This window comes from Urtica dioica, chromosome 7 (genome assembly GCF_054948205.1).
Source record: "Urtica dioica subsp. dioica isolate 48M chromosome 7, U.dioica_male_clone48M_v1_H2, whole genome shotgun sequence".
NCBI classification, from domain to species: domain Eukaryota; kingdom Viridiplantae; phylum Streptophyta; class Magnoliopsida; order Rosales; family Urticaceae; genus Urtica; species Urtica dioica.
Genome location: NC_142762.1, coordinates 37,983,168 through 38,000,681, shown reverse-complemented (window position 1 = coordinate 38,000,681; position 17,514 = coordinate 37,983,168). Strand labels below are relative to the sequence as shown.

General features: G+C 35.9%; 4 long non-coding RNA genes across 5 annotated transcripts; all 4 read left to right on the top strand.

Moving 5' to 3' along the window:
• The first annotated feature begins 604 nt into the window (after window positions 1-604).
• On the top strand, window positions 605-2,838 carry LOC149391331 (uncharacterized). The gene is made up of 7 exons (XR_016300147.1): window positions 605-1,225; window positions 1,319-1,427; window positions 1,541-1,811; window positions 1,913-2,037; window positions 2,118-2,226; window positions 2,327-2,411; window positions 2,615-2,838. It is a non-coding gene; the product is annotated as an uncharacterized LOC149391331 (long non-coding RNA).
• Window positions 2,839-3,528: 690 nt separating this feature from the next.
• On the top strand, window positions 3,529-4,365 carry LOC149391330 (uncharacterized). Its single transcript, XR_016300397.1, has 3 exons — window positions 3,529-3,677; window positions 3,783-4,015; window positions 4,095-4,365. It is a non-coding gene; the product is annotated as an uncharacterized LOC149391330 (long non-coding RNA).
• Window positions 4,366-4,450: 85 nt separating this feature from the next.
• LOC149391329 (uncharacterized) lies at window positions 4,451-6,118 on the top strand. 2 transcript variants are annotated; one of them, XR_016300377.1, is made up of 4 exons: window positions 4,451-4,559; window positions 5,292-5,411; window positions 5,508-5,569; window positions 6,012-6,118. It is a non-coding gene; the product is annotated as an uncharacterized LOC149391329 (long non-coding RNA). The 2 variants fall into 2 exon arrangements; XR_016300376.1 differs by having other exon boundaries at window positions 5,508-6,077.
• A 2,664-nt stretch (window positions 6,119-8,782) lies between these two features.
• On the top strand, window positions 8,783-11,480 carry LOC149391328 (uncharacterized). The gene is made up of 3 exons (XR_016300218.1): window positions 8,783-9,196; window positions 9,300-9,371; window positions 11,140-11,480. It is a non-coding gene; the product is annotated as an uncharacterized LOC149391328 (long non-coding RNA).
• The last annotated feature ends 6,034 nt before the right edge of the window (window positions 11,481-17,514 follow it).

Genomic DNA, 17,514 nt, shown 5'->3' with positions numbered 1-17,514 from the left:
ATGTAAGACAATAATTATCCGATTCCTGATCAGTGTATCTATTATTGTATGTAATTGACCATGTTCTAATTTTTTTTATTTTGCGCTAGTGCCCATGTGTCTAGCTGGGAACTTTGCTGAACATCCCAGTCTAGCTGGGCACTTTGCTGAACATCTCTGACATGAAGAAGGACTTGGCTTGGATCCAAGCTTTTTCTTATTCAAAGCTGCCCACTTTTTTTTGCTGTAAAGGTATATCCTGTAGGAAGGAAAACATTTAATGGTTCGAGAGACCTAGTCGAGAACATTTCTGGGAGTCTTGACCTGCAAAAAGGTGTGTGAAACTATCATAATCTCAGTACTGATGTGAGAATTTATGTTTGTTTAGTGTGTTTTTTTTGTTCCAGGTGAAATTATGGCTTCGAGTTTTGGACAATCCCGTACCAGACCAGTTGGAGAGTACCTATTCGATCCTTTGCTGAGAACTACAAGGAGATTTCTGTGCCTTTGATTTATGAAACTTTAAAACCTGTGTTTCACGGTACAATGTCAGTCAACTTATTACCTAGAGAGATGTAACCTGCAAAAGAAAAGAAGTATATATCCTTTATAAGAATTTCGAAACGCAATGTTAGGAATAGTTGTTCATTGAGGGACATAATGTTATCGACACGTTTTTTTCATGTTGGTGGATTTTATAACCTCTCTCAAAATTCAAATTTAATCAAAAGGTCTTTTCAAATATGCTCTTTGTAGATCATGGATTGGTCTTTTGACACGAAGGTCCAGTTTGACAAGACCAGCCTCCTCGTCGGTTAGGAGCACTATTCAAGGACAGAGCGTGATGAGGAATATCGTCGGTTATATTTTTGCTAATTCTTTCTGAAATTTTCTTTAATTGTAGATATGTTGTTGTTTGTTGATTCAGGGTTTAGAAACACACTCTGTTACCAGTTCGAATCGAAGTGGGTCACCAGCCCGATCTCCCTCCCTGCCGTCGCCGCCCGAAGGACGCTGTCTCAGGAGTCTTGTGATGCCTTTCAGTATTTCTATGCATTTCTTTTTCTTTTTTGCCCTTTTATGTATTTGTTACTATCTCGATATCTTTAAGCAGAGTTGGCAAGAAGAATTTCTTCGCCATCTCTATTGCGAATGAGATCGGCGCGCTTTGTAAGGAAGGTCGGATCGAGAAGGACTGCAACCTCATACGAGAAATTGAAGCCGAGGAACACTATCTTGTCTGCCGGTATATGTGAACACTATCTTGTCTTATTTTCTGATATCTATAAGATGCGTTATTATGAATTGTATTATCTGTTACCTTTATCGATTGCCTCAGGGAAGGGCAAACTTGACCTCCCATTGTCATCGAAGAGGTGGTCGGCCTCCCATAGTTGACTTCTCCCCGATACTCTCAAGAACCTTGTTAGTTCCGGGGTGACTCCCAGGTTAGCATGTAAGTCATTATCCAATTTATCAGTGCATCTATTATCATATGTAATTAACCATGTTCTAATTCATTTTATTTATTTATTTTGGGCTTGATGCGATATTGAACTAGGCTAGCATGGCGCTTTGCTGAACGTCCCAGGGGATGACGGACTTGGGGCTTTGGATCCAAGCTTTTTGTTATTCGAAGCTCCGTACTTTTTCGCTGCGACGGTATATTGTGTAGGAAGGAACACATTTCATGGTTTGAGATACCTAGTCCAGAGCACTTCTGGAAGTTGTGACCCTGCAAAAGCTGGCATGTTTACAAGTTCCTTAGGTCACAAGGCTTCATGTCGTCTTACGACACGGCTCATCAGTACACCGATGCAGATGCCCACAAGGTTGGTTCGCAAAACCATTTTTATATTGGTAGATGTCCATATTTATTTATTTTTTCTTAAAATGTTCTTATTTGAAATAAATGTCTTTTTTTTTTTAAAAGTGGGTTAGTCATCGGAACCATCGCGGAACGTTTGCGGGGTCGATTCATTTGGCTTCTCAATCCCAACGGTTATAAGAAGCTCCTTAAAGACTATTTGGACCGAAGCAGTCTTTGGCATGTTTAAGGTCAGTTTGATTATTTTACATTCTGTTTTATTTCTCTCTATAAAATGTTTCTAGTATTCATTGTGTTTTTTTGTTTTCAGTATCTACTACGCAGAGCTTCGCTGACAGAGCACGACGCGTTTGCGTTCCTCAAGGCTGATTCCGACGATGATTGCATTACTTACAGTGGCTTTTGCGAAGCTTCGACAGGTACGTAGAAATATATATTGCCGTGATCTCTGTCTCTAGAATAAAGTTTGTTAATTTACACTAAAACTTAATAAGCTTGATGTTTGTTTGGTTTCCAAAGCTGAATTTGATTGGACACTGCTATGGACTAAATAATGAAGACAAAGGACCTGTGGGATCAAGCTGATGATTTCGAAGAATTTCAGGTAAAAAAAAATGAATGATTATGTTTGTGAGTGACATTAGTTGATATTGACATAGTTGATCAGAGAACAACAAATGTGTAAAAAACTTATAAAGTTGTTCAGGTGTTGAATTTCGTAGAAATATATCAAGAACCAAGATGTCACAAGCATGCTAGAATAGTTCAGAGACTAGTTGTGCTGAGATAAAATTAAAATCTATCCAGACGGGTCATTCCCTGCTGTCGCGACCCACAAGGATACTCCGACGGCCCGCTTGAAATACAGCGAATACTCCGACGGCCCGCAAGTCTCCAGCGAATATGCCTCGCCGCAGCAGAACCTCGGGTCCCCCAGCGCCTCGCACGCGGTGCGGCATGCCACGCGCCCCTGCCGCCACCCTGAGCCCCGCCGGGCACACGCCCGTTCAGGTCCACCAGGCACCCCTTGGGCCTCCACGCCCCGCCCCGCCATGTGGCACCACCACGACTGGGAGGTTGTCCACCAGGCTCACGTCGAAGAAGTCCAGCCCCTCCACGCTGCTTAGCGTGAACTCCACCAGTGTCGCCGGAGCCGCAGTCGGCGGTGAGGCACGCGAACCTTCCACCGAGTCTCGACCGCAGTGCGTGCGGGCCAAGAATCGGCCAGACCACTTCGGCGAGGCTGGGACTGCTCAGGTATGACGGGTAAGAAAACCATTTGAATTTTGGGTATTGTTCGCAGGTATGACGGGTATGATTGGGCTTCCATCGGATCGGGCCATTGCTGATGATGAAGAATGATTGAGGTCATTTTTCGTGAATTAAAGGATCATAAAAAAAAATCAGTTTTTTTTTTTTTTTTTTAATAGGAAGTTGCTAATGAGAAACTTATTTCCCTAGATTTTTTATACTACACCTAGAGATGAGAGTGCACTTAAATCTAACTAAGCCATATGGAACTTGTAAATTGTATTCTAGCTAACAAATAGTTAATAAATTGTAATTAGCTAAATTGATGACGTGACAATTTAGTTAATAATAAGAGTATATGTGAATAATATCTTCTTTTATTTGCTGTTGGTTTCTACAAGCGGCGTTGTTATGAATTGCTTAGTAGTTACCTTTACCAATTGCCTCAAGGAAGGGCCAACTTGACCTCCCATTGCGCATAGTTGGAGCGCATCATCGAAGAGGTGGTCGGCCTCCAGAGTTGACTACTCGTAGAAGTTTGTTCGCTTCGGTCATGATACCCTGGAATAAACATCACCAATGCTCTCAAGAACCTCATTTGTTATGGGATGACTCTCAGGTTAGTAGATAAGACAATAATTATCCGATTTCTGATCAGTGTATCTATTATTGTATGTAATTGACCATGTTCTATTTTTTTTTTTTTTTTTTTTTTTTGCGCTAGATGCAACATTGAATTAGGCTAGCTGGGCACTTTGCTGAACATCCCAGTCTAGCTGGGCACTTTGCTGAACATCCCAGACATGAAGAAGGACTTGGGGCTTTGGATCCAAGCTTTTTCTTATTCAAAGCTCCCCAGTATTTTTGCTGTGAAGGTATATCCTGTAGGAAGGAACACATTTCATGGTTCGAGAAACCTAGTCGAGAGCATTTCCGGGAGTCGTGACCTGCATAAAGGTATGTGAAACTATCATAATCTCAGAACTGATGTGAGAATTTATGTTTGTTTAGTGTGGGCCTTTTTTTTTTGTTACAGGTGAAATTATGGCTTCGAGTTCTAGACAATTCCGTACCAGACCAGTGGGAGAGTACCTATCGATCCTTTGTTGAGAACTAAAAGGAGATTTCTGTGCCTTCGATGATTTATGAAACTTTGAAACCTGTGTTTCACGGTACAATGTCAGTCAACTGATTACCTAGAGAGAGGTAACCTGCACAAGAAAAGAAGTATATACCCTTTATAAGAATTTCGAAACACAATGTTAGGAATAGTTGTTCATTGAGGGACATAATGTTATCGACGCATTTTTTTTCATGTTGGTGGATTTTATAACCTCTCAAAATTCAAATTTAATCAGAAGGTCTTTTCAACTATGCTCTTTGTAAGTCATGGATTGGTCTTTTGAACACGAAGGTCCAGTTTGACCAGAACAACCTCCTCGTCGGTTAGGAGCACTATCCAAGGACAGAGCATGATGAGGAATCTCATTCAGCTTTTGAGGTAATTTGTTTGTATATCTATGTGTTTGAAATCTGCTCGTTTAATAGCCATGTATCCTTCTATGTGTTCATCACACGAAGTGGAAGAGGAAGACATGTATTCTTCTCTTAACTCTGTTTTATTGTCTTTGTTTAGGCACTCATCTTCTTAATCTGCTTGTTTAATTTGTTGCGTTACTAAGATAAGAGATGGGAACTATGTAAAGCACTGAGTTTTACATGTGCAATTATTTTTGTTTGAAAGTATTATGCTTCATCTCACAAAAGAAGTTCACAAACTAAGCAGTTTTCATTTCTCATTTCAAACAAAAATAACTGTAATTTGTTTTGGGGACGGAAATTCCTTCTGAGATTTTTCCTTAACTAACTTCAGAAATAAAAAGAAAATATTCCTTATGAATATGAATATCAAGTGAGATTATTCTCTTGTACTGTCGTTTTTTTTGTTTGTTTGTTTTTTTTTTAATTATTTGATTATTTCTTTCATTTGTTGATATCTCAATGGGCATGTATCATGGGATTTACAAATATGCGGGTAAATGTGTTAGATATAGCATGGTTCAAAATTTGTACTATAAGGCCCAGGCTTTATATCCCGTTGGCCTCTAGCTAACGTCTGACTGAATCTTACTATTACTGTTGTCATTATGCCGAATAAATACGCGATATTCTACACGTCACTTTGTCTATGTTTTCTAAACAATCTCTCGTCTTTGTGGAATATTTCATGGAGATACTAGCTTATGGATTCAAATTTGCGTTGTTAATTCATCATGGTGGAGGTGAAGATGTGATATAGCGATTCTCTCGTGACAGGAAATCTGGCCGGAATTGGAGATTCAGTGCAAAGCAGGTTGGATCCTCATTTGAAAACTGTTCTTGTCAGCTTTTGGACGCGAATATATCTTCAAGTTTTCAGAGATTTATTAGTTCTGTCTCACTGCTTTAGGACTCGGGATTTCAATGGCGTTGGGAGGATCACTTCACTCAATTTTCAAAAGGTCAGAATAGGTTGGTATTTTTCCCTTTTGAATGAGCCGAAGCAAATCTGTTGCGATCACCTCTGCCTATGGGACAAATTAAAAGTCTGTATATGAAGTTATATCAAAGCATAGGCATAACCCATATAAGGAAAAAAAATCATGAATGGCACCAGGGCTGATAGAAAGTTTTGCTTCATTTTTGTAGAAAAAGAAAGTTAAATAACCAGACATTATGTAAAGTCATGATAACATAGCTAACCCCTGACACATTTATCTTCTCCGTTTATGAACCTCCGTCTAGCTCGATTCTATTATGATGTACTTTATCTGTACATATTTATTGTGTATTGGCTCTTTTTAGTCGGAGCGCTTTGATATGTGTTAGTCCTAATCGATCTCTGGTTCTTTTATTTATTTATTTACGAGTGTTAATGTAGCACCGAATAAACTTAACATTGATGTGTTTTCAGTTACTTCATGTGCCTTGATGACTACAGTACCATTTCTCTTATGCCTTGATGACTACAGTACCATTTCTCTTATGCCTTGATGACTACAGTACCATTTCTCTTATGCCTTGATGACTACAGTACCATTTCTCTTATGCCTTGATGACTCAGTTTCTTATTGTGTTTTGATACTTATACTTTGAAGTGATTTTGTTGCCAATTTTACTTTTATATTTTGTTGCCTCTTTTTAGTTGAAGCGTTTTGATCTGTGTCAGTCGGAGTCAATCTCTTGTCTTTATTACTTCTTTTCAAATGGTTATTGTTGCACTAGATAATATAACTCAACAGTGATGTGTTTTTCCAGTTTTATTTTGAGCAAGATGTGAATGATACAGAATCATTTATCTTATGCCTCGACGAATTAGTTTCTTCACGTGCTTTGCTATTTTACCTCTACTTTGAGGTGATTTCGTTGCCATAATCCAATATGTTGCTTCTCACAGTAACTAGTTGTGCTCAAAACAGATACATTGTTATCAGCATTCGTGATTGCGGGAAGGGAAACTGTAAGTTCTAATAGCCCAAGGTTTCTCTATCTCTACTTCTTTATAGTAAGTATTCTATGATGTTTTTTAGCTTCCAGGGTTTATGAAACCTTGCTCACGGCCATGTGAGTGGCTCCCCGAGTATCTCATTTTTTTGTCATAAAGTTTTCAGAATAGGGCTTTAACTTAAGATTTTTTTTAGTAAGCGTGACCTTTGATGGGTAATATATCTACTTAATCCCTTTCTAATAATAAAAAAACTGCTATTTGAGCTATTGTTGTGCTTTTCGAGCTGGAAGGAAATTCACAATGAGAACATAAGCTAGGACATTATAATATCAATAAATTTAGGTATATTCTACTGTGATATTGATCGAATTATCTTCTAATTTTTTTGTTATATTATTTATATATGAAGGTAGTTTCCTTTGTAAGCCTTGTAGATTGTCTTGACCTTCCTTTGGTTGGTAGGGACATATAACTTTTTTTTTATTATCTATTATTCTATGATGTAGTCGGTCATGCTATTACCTACAATAATAATATGAAAACTTGTGGCCCCATTGAGTTTCTATATTTATGTGTGTTTAATTTTAGGGTTATTAAGTTATATAGCCACACGGTTATTGTGAATTGGGATATAACCCACCTTTGGTTAATTTCTTGTAAATAACCAAGTTAACTTATTAACAGATTAATAAAAGACTTATTTAACTCAGTCATACATGTAAAAAGGTAGTTAATAGGCTGCCACGTATGCAAATTAGCTATTTACAAAGTATTTACCAAAGGTTGGCTAATTTACAATTCCTATAGCTTAGGTGGCTTACGTAGCCAATTTTTTGTTAATTTTATACATAGTTTAAGGTTTCAGGCTCATGAAAATCCTTTATATCAGTATTAGCCACTGTTTTTCCATGGCATCAAAGCCTTAAAATAGGATCACTACTTTATTAGCCGAGTGATGTCTTGGTGTGCTTTAAATTTAAATTCTTGTGGAATTACTCCTTTGCAGATATGGTCAAGACACAAAACCAATGCTTTTGGATTTTGCTATTTTTGTGATCGGTTGATTTTCTGCTGAATGGTCTATTGGCTTGCTTTTTTCTCATCTTTCAAGATTGTCTGGGTCAGTTTAGCAAAAGCGAATTTATTTCCATGGCTTCTCTCTTACTCAAGCATGACATATCTTTATGGATTGGGACTCAGTTTCTATTCGTACCAGAGCCGACTTTATACACAAAGACAAATGGCTTGTTGCGGTAAAGAAGCCTCTGACTCAGATCAACTCTATATTCTCATTTTTATCTTTATTTTTTTTGGCCGTGCACGTCCTTTATACCATTTTTTATTTTACCTTTTAGCTTACTAACCTTTGTATGCTTTTAAAAGTTTCATGTTTTATGTATACATATCATCTCAGTAAAGTAGAAGGGAATTTTCTTAAAATGAACTAGTTGTGTTGAAATGATTTACGTATTTTCTAATTTGTAAATTTAAAGATTAATGTGCATTCCATGGATGTCTTATTCGATACTAGTTCTGTTTTCACAAAGTCCCACAAAGTGCATTCACAGCCTGTGAGGTCTCCAAGATGTACCTGGCCTTGTGCTCGGGACCCACTCCGGAATGGGACAAAATCATGGTGAAGTCGGGCCGAGTGTCAAAATTCGGAACGTGGTGAGTCTGCGTGCGGATCCTCTGTCAGAGACATCGAAACGATGTTCGAAGTGGCGTCGGTGAATGGATAAGGGCAAGATAGGGACGGAGGAGGTAAGTATCTTAAATAAAATTGCAGCCAAATAAAATATTAAAATCACGTTTCGTTGTGCAGTTGAGCAATTTCTTTATTTGAAATTTAATATTTTGCAAATCAGTCAAGATTTCGCAATTGTTTTGAGAACTACATGGATTGGGACGCAGTTTCTTCAAGGTATTGGTCTCTGTGAGGTTGCTCAGGTGCGAGATTGTATATTTCCTTTGTGCATACTTTTCTGTTCAAGATGGTTTGGGCATTTATACCGAGTGATGTTGATTTGTTCTTTATATCGGGTTTCTCTTATGTAAGTTTCTTGCCATGATCCTAGTGCGACACCTGGTTGCGGAATTGATCAGTGGTTAGAACTTATTTGGTTCTCAGTTTTTCTGTACGGATTCTTCCCTGTGGCGAGTCACTATGGGTGTGTTTGGTAACGTTTTTATTTTTTGTTTTTTGTTTTTAAAAATAAAAAAATGACCTTAAGAACAAAAAACGTGTTTGATAAAATTATTTTTGTTTTTTGTTTTTAAAAATAAGAGGGAGAATAAAACAAAAATTAGAGAATAAAAAAAACTTGTTTTTCAAAATTTTTAAAAACAGAAACACTTCTCTTCGAGCCAGAGAAAAAACTCTTCGAGCCAGAGAAAAAAAACATTTCTCGATTCTTCTTCTCTTCTTCGAGCCAGACGATTCTCCGCGGAGACGATTCTCCGCGGAGACGATTCTCCGACGACACGGTGCAGAAGATCAGGCTGAACTCCCCGGCGATCGAGAAGCTCGTCGAGATTCTGAACTGGACCGACGTCGAGGAGGAGAGAAAAAAACCGCGAGCGAGCCAGAGACGTCGGACCGAGAAAAACCACCGGAAAAGAGAGAGAGAACATCGGAGAAGCCATTGGAGGTAAGGATTGGGTTCAATTTCTCAATTTTCTCTCCGAAAATCTTCAAGAGAGTTCTAGGGTTTGAACCCTTATTCTCCTTCTCTTTTCGGTCGTGTGCTCTAGGATATCCGGCGTAAGTTTGGACAGAAAAGAGGAAGAGAATCTCGACCCGGGAATTCAATCTTGCGGAATCTGGTAAGGAATTGAATTTTTCCCCAATTTTGAATCCGAGAATTAGGGTTTATTTTTTATGTTAAGGGCTTTTTAATTTCTGGACTTGATTCATGCAATTGAAGTGTTATTGGACTTGTTTTGGTCTAAAACATCTGTTGAATCTGGTTGGAGACGGCCCGGAAATGTATCTTCTGTCAATTTTTTTTCCTCCCCTACAAATATAGTTATTTTTACTTTTAGTCTTGACTGTCAGAATTTTTGTTACTTGGAAGGAGAAGAAAAATCATTCTGGCCATTGTCATGTTGTGTCTGTTTTTGTTGTTACTGTTGTGTGTGTATATTATAAGTTCTCAGGAGCAAAGTTTCGGACAGTGTTTTTATCTTTTTGGTGCGTTTGGAAGTTGGGTATGTTTTGTAGACATGACACCAATCTTAGTTGGGGGAATTGGATCAATCACTCATTGCCACTCAGAGTCTTTTTGTCCCATAAATTCATTTCGATGGCTATATTTGCAATCACTCAATTATGAATATCTTTCAATCTGTTTTTTTTTTTTTTTTTCTGAAGTCTTGAGATGGCTATAAAACCTGGGACTCGAGAGCCTGAGTAGCTTTGAGTATTTGTTTGAGTGAACGAGGTACCGATCCTATATGCTCCAAAGCTTCTGGGCTACCCATCATCGTATAGGTTTTACCGGAACCAGTTTGACCATATGCCAATATGCAAACCTGAATCACAACTCACAATTACAGTGAACAACAATTATTATTTTTATATTGAATCACAACTCACCTTGGTATGTTCTCTTCGCTCCGGCGTGTTTTCCAATCCGTTTCGTATGTGTTATAGCTTGAAGATGTTAAATATGAATGTTTTCAGAAGTGCATTTGATCCGGTGTTCGAGTAAAGTTTTTTTTTTTCTTTTTTATTCTTTTTTTTCCCTTTTTTATGAATCGTTGATGAAACTGCTGTTTATAGTCACTGCATATCTAAACTGGTATGACTGTGCTCGGAAATTATTTCAGTTTGTCTTAAAAGTATTATATCAAGTATGAGCTTGACACTAGACCATCTCTCTCTCTCTCTCTCTGTCTCTCTCTATAAACTTGGTTTATTAAAAATGGAAAACTAACAGAATGGGACACATTTTTTGTTTTTGGGCTTGGATTATTTAAGCTCTTTATTGAAGCGTGTTATGTGATTTTTATATTATTTTTGCAGTGTGGATATGTACTATTTTTCCCACATTCGTTCTCTGGTTGCCCCAATCTTGAGTTCAATACCCAATTGATATTACTATACTCTTCATAACAGCTAGCTTGTCACTACTGTCTTATCATTTTGATGAAGATATCTTAACTTTTTTTTTTCACCAACTTTTATGATGAGATACTCTTAAAATAATTTTCTTTGACTTAAAAAAAAAGTCGTTTTGGTTCCAAGCTGTTCCTATGAGCCGTTTGATTTAGAACGTGTTGATGATGAGATAAATTACAATTTATTAGGGTCCTTTTTTATCTTCTTATTTGGTTTTGGTGCTCTAATAAAATGCCCTTTGTTATAAGCAGACATTTGTGGTCCATTCATTATTGTAAACCATATGTCATGTTATGTGCCTATATAGAACGTCATAAGTCATATTGCGCGCTTATAGCTGTGGAGTATAGTTTATATGGTGTAGAAATATGTCTGTCAATTCCTTTGATTTAGGAAGATTCGGTAAACGAGTGGTTCTATTTTGTGTATGTCAATACGATTGGGTCAAAACACTAATCACCACTTTTATAGATGGAAAACATAGGAAACGATATCATTGACCTTAGTAGTAATGAAGAAGCTGCAACATGGAACTCAAGACATGAAGAGATTTTCATTAATATTATGGAAGAAGAGGTCTTGAAAGGAAATAGGAGCACTACAACATTTTCAAAGTCCGCATGGCGACGCATTCATGACAATGTTTATGCTCAAACAAAGAGGTGCTATAGCGATGTACAACTGAGGAACAAGTTTAACCTTCTAAAGCAAAAGCAAAAGGATTTCAAGTTATTATTGCAACAAACCGGTATTGGATATAATGCGGTGACTGGACAAGTTACTGCCACAGAGGATGTGTGGGATAAACTTTCGCGGGTAAAGATCATTACTCTATTTTTTGTCTAATTGAAGTTGTTATGTGTTGTGATACAAATATTCTTAAATTAAAATTCCCGATGGCCCCGAGAGGTTAGTTTTCATTAAATTAAAATTATTAACGTATAAACATTTGATATATTTCTATTATTATACCAACATGTGTTTTTTTTTTCTAATTAGGAAAATATTATCTTGTTGATTCTGGCTATACAAATATGCCTGGTTTTCTTTCACCATATCGTGGGGAGAGGTATCATTTAAGTCATTATAGGGCAGGTGGACCTCCTCAAGGAATGAAGGAACTTTTTAATCGTCGACATGCTTCACTAAGAAATGTTATTGAACGTTGCTTTGGTGTGTTGAAAGCTCGCTTCCCCATCCTAAAAGCAATGCCTTCTTATAAATTCTCTACACAACGTTATATTGTGATTGCTTGCTGTGCGATTCACTATTTCATAAGAATGAACGACAATAAAGATGCTTTATTTGCAGAATATGAAATTATTGACATTGAAGGTGAGGAAGATGATGTCCAATCTACCACCACAACTCAAGATGTTGAAGAGATTAATGTCACTCAAGGACAATTGCGTCAAATGGCTCACATGCGAGATGAAATAGCGGAGCGCATATGGAATGCAAATCAACGCCGCCGTAACAATTGAGACTTATTATTTGTTTTTTAGGACGAATTTATATTGACATTTGAATTCCTTTATTTGCTTATGCGAGAATATTTTTTTTTCAAGAACAATTGTTTAGACAAAAGTTTATTTTCTTTAAAACCGGTTTGCTTTTTTTATTTTGTTTTGTTTATAGCTTTTTTTGGTCTTGCTTGTAATTTGATATCGGAAAGTTCTTGAATCCCGAAAAAAAAGTCACGTAAGACACGTTCATGTTTTTCAAAAAGAAAAAAAATTAAAAAAAAAATGTGATCACCAAACATGTTTTTGTTTTTTATTTTTAAAAACAAAAAATAAAAATATGATTACCAAACATGTTTTTGTTTTTTATTTTTAAAAATAAAAAACAAAAACACGACTACCAAACATGTTTTTATTTTTTAAAAATTAGAAAACAAAACAAAACATAATTTGTGTTTTTAAAAACAAAAAACAAAAATGTTACCAAACACACCCTATGGTATCAGTTCTCCAAGGGGCTTATGTCATGTGTTTAGTTGCTTTTATTTTGGGACCGTGTATTGACTTCAAGTGTCTTATATTTTGGTTTGATTACTTATATTTTGGGATGGTGATTTGCTTCTGAGCCGGTACTAGGTGCTTTTGTGCCCTTTATTTGATGTTAAATGGTGGAATTTAGGACGTTTTGGTATATAAACAGACACGTATTTCCAGATGTCAAGCTTCTTTTCTGGTTATAAGGGAATTGAATGAGTCGTTGGTCAACACTTCTTTTTGGTGAGTACTGATTTGCGTTGGGCTTTGATATTGGATCCCTGGCTGTCTCACTTTCTGGCTGTGAGGATGGGTATGATCTGTGAATGGTGAATTCTTATATGTGAACAACTATTTGTTTCTGCGCATGGAAAACATATTCCTTTTTGGGAGATCCGTCTGATTACCGTCACACCATGCTTGGATTATCGATCATTCCTGGAGAAAAGTTTCTATTCTCGGTCTTCGTGGAGGTCAAGTATCAAGACTATTGGTCTTGCATGAATATCCATATTATGTCTTTTGGCTTCCTTGCATTTATTGCTGATTTTTTTTTTTGGGATTGAATCTCTTAGATTTTTATGGTACTCTATGATTTAACCTCTTAGAGCATCTCCAACCAAAGCCCCTTATCCTCATATCCTCAAATTTGAGGTGCCCTCATACCATTCCAACACTACCCTCAAATCTCAAATCCTTAAATTTTTGAGGATCCAAATAATTTAATTGATATAATTGCTAGTGTATGAATAAAAAAACACACAAATTATCTTGAAGAGTACAAATAAATTAGACTACACAAATTAAAAAAAATTGCATCACATTGATATTTAAATTAAATACAAGATACAACTATACTAAATGAAAATAAAAATAGACTGACAATCTGGCAAATCGGACCTTGAACTTCCAAAATTACCAAAAACTTGATCATGACAATTAGGTGCATCTTGTGGTGGTGGTTGTCTCTTTTTTATGATTCTTACTTGCTCGGACCGAACTCATGTGTATCCGGATCAATGATAGAACTCAAATCGGCAAATAAAAAATAGAGAAGCTCATTTATCACTTCGAAATGCATTAATTGATCATATATGGGAGAATTATGGAAATAGGTCGACCGAGTAGTAGTGTATACCTTATTAATATTTGTGTAATTTTTTTATTATTAAATTGTAACTCTTATTTAATTATTATTAGGTGTGTTTAACTTATTTTTAATTACATAATGATTCTATGTAGTGTATGTTTGAATCTCGTAGATTGTTTTTACTTGGTTTTTATGACTGAATCTCTAGATGTATGTATACAGTACTGTTTGTTTAGCTTTACCATCTTCTTTTATGTTCTATATTAATTATATTATAATTAGGTCCCTTTGTAGTGTCGTTCATGCAAATTCTCCATTTTTTGTTTGGTTTCTATGAATTTGCGCATGATAGTACTTTGAAGATGTAGCCTTATGAGTATATTTTGAGCTTGTACTCATTATTGTTTACTTGGTTTACTTTTTCTTCAATGAGTTGTCTTTTATTTTTGTGGTGTGTGGCTTTAAATACTTGTATTTTGTGTCGTGCTTGATGATCGTGGCATAATCAAATATTGGTTTTGAGTATGATGATCATATCAGTGCCATTTATTTGTTTGTTGTTTATTCTTTCCTTGTGTGATATGATTTTTAGTCTATACTGTATGTTTTTGTTATTTAGGCAATACTTTTTATTTATAAATATTTGATACTTTTTATTGCTTTCTTGGTTTAAAATGTCCATGAGTATAGCGGTTTCTTCTATACTGCGTTTAATCAGCTTAACGTAACCGTGGTTAATATATCTAAATGAACTTTTTAGATTTTGGCTTAAAATAAGAGCTTTGAGATTTGTCTCGAAGTTGACTTTATCTTTTTGATATAGTTTTTTATTTTTTATTTTTATATATAGCTAATCAGACTTTTGGCTCTGAAGAATTGCTATCTTTGGTTCTTCACGTAAACATGCACCTACAAAAAGAAGAATTTAAAGTATCAAATGTAATGTAATATGTAAAAATATATAGTATTTATGTGGGAGTCTGAGAGTTGGTGACGCCGTGACGGTAGTAGTAAGTGCAAATCACTATCCTCAAAGTTCTAAAATAATAATGAGGGTAATTCATTTTTTTCGATATGAAAGGTTTGAAGACTAAAAAAAAAAATCAAAAAGTTGAAACAATTTAACGTCAATGGATAAAGGGAAGTAAAGAGAATGTCAAAGCTTCCAATAGAGTATAGTTAAGAGGTCTTAGAGCTTAAACATGAGAGGTCAATTCTATCACCAATGGTTTGACGAGCATAGTGCATTATTTGAAGGTTTGGTGAGCCACAAGTAAATAAATCATAAGCCACCGAAAAGAGTTGGTGACGGTGTTGCAATTAACTCGAAGGGAGTCTATTCTCGCAAATTTCTTTTATAAATAGTAGTCTCGATCATTCATATTGATGATAGTTTTCTTATTTTTCATGTAAGTCTTGAGAAACTAGAGAATACATATGTCATAAGTGTAGTTAGTGATAAAGATGTTGGTGATCGATGACTAATCGAGAAGAATGTTAACAAAATTTTATAGTGTTGAAATTTTATTTTTGCTTATATTTTTCAAATTTCGTCGGTGAAATTTTTTGAAATTATAATATCGTGGTTACTGAAAAGCCGCAATTCAACGACTTGTTTCATCTGCACCAAAATCACATGAGGGTTCAAAGTGGGTTGAGGCCATCAAAGTCAGTGTTTTGGTTGGATTGTGGAATTTAAGGAGGGTCACTGATGGAAGTCTTTTCCAACAATGGAATGTCACTTCTTGAGAATGCAAATCAAAACATGGTTTTATTATGGCTTCATTCTATATCGCCGGAGTATAAAAAATCATCCTTAGAGATTGGCTAGGGCTATAATATATGATGTAAAGAAAACACTTTTTCTGGTTTGGTGGTTGTTTTTCTTTTCGGTCCTCTTTCTATGGGTTTGGCATGTTTGTTTTGCGTGCGGTCCGGTTCTAGGCCAAAACACAACTCACGTATGATGTATATCCATTTTACATATTAATAATACTTTTCTATTTCTTAAAAAAAAAAAAAAAAACTTGATAGAAATTGAAGTTTGGCCCTTTTTTTATTATTACAATAGAAATATATTCGTACTTAAGATGAATGTTTATAATAGTAATTATATTGGACACTTGAATATGAATTACAAAGGATACTTTAAACTTTAAATATTGAAGACAAACCCATGCATTTACAAAAGGAGACCATTACTCAGGAGTACCAATGTTAATTTTTAGTGTTATTTATGAGAAAAATATTAAAGAGCATTGACAATTAGCGCATTTTTCCCCTACGGATTCGATAAATTAAAAAATAGTCTAGCTTGTACGTATTTCTTGGTGGTAGTTTGGTGTCTTGGATTTCACGTAAGCAACATGCGATGGCATGCTCAAGTACAGAGGCCGAGTATTGCGTACTCGCACATGCGTGGAACTTCCTCTAGCTCCGATAATATGGCGTGACAACATCGGAGTCACCTTAGTTGCTACAAAATTCGTAGACCATGCCTTAAATGTGCGTTTCTTCATTGTGACATGGTAGCAATCGTGGATTAGACAACAACTGGTGTCTTGACAAAAGGACTATCAATAATTGAGTATTATAATCTATTTAAGGGCGAATCCTTGTCTCACCCAAAAGAAAAAAAAAATATTATAGGTATCCCAAATGTGCTACAAATTTAACTCAAGAAAAAATTATTCAAACCCAGTCACATATTCAAATACGTCATGAAACCCGAATTATTAAGTTGGGATTTGGTAAAGAATATCAGTAATTTGGAAGATTTTTACCAAACAAAATTATAATCGGGACAAAATTGTTAATAAAATTTGGAGAAAGAATTTTTTTTGGTATGTTTTTAGTTTTTTTTTTCCTCAACCAACGTTTTCTTTTCACCCACTTCCAACTTCCTCTTCATCCTCCACCACATCGCCACTCTTTTCGTCTTTCTCACATGTCGCCACACCATCGCGCACGGCGCCTCCGCCATCCTCACTCTCTTCATCCTCGACGAGGTGACCAACTCCTACTGCTTAAACTATCGCCGGAACTCGCCGTTCCGCTGTTCTTTGCCCTCTACTCTCTCGTCGGACCCTACCTTATGGTTTTCTCTGAAATTTTATGAGGTTTTTGAAAGTCTTGGTCTTTTTCTGAATTTTTCTTGGGTTAGTGCGAATTGTTCCTTGTATGATTAGGTTTGGGCTTTAGTGATTATTGTGTGATCGATTCTTTTGGAAGTCAAATTAAAGTGGTTTCCCAAGTATTTTCTTTAGAACACAACTTATGTATCCACGGTTTGATGATTTGTATGTCAATAAATTCAAGATTTTTTTTTATATTTTGTATGCTAACGAAACCATAATTTATTATATGTCAATAAATTAAAGATTTGTTGACTTCTATGTCAACAAATCCTGGATTTGTTGACTTTTTATGTCAACAAATTTTGTATCAGGTCACCAAATACAAGAGTTGTTGACATATATGTCATAAAAATCTAGGATTTGTGGACTTGCATCTCAATAAATGCAAGATTTGTTGATTTTGCATAACAACACATATAGACTTGTTTGAAAATTTAATGACATATATGTCATCAAATTTGAGCTTGTGTTGAAGATTTAATGACATATATGTCATGACATGATTAGTCAACTTGATTTTTTAAATTACAATATGCCATACATTGGTGGACCCAGCCCGGTGGGCAAGAAATTTTTAGGCTAAAAAAAAAACTTGGGCTGAAAATTTTTTAGCAAACAATTT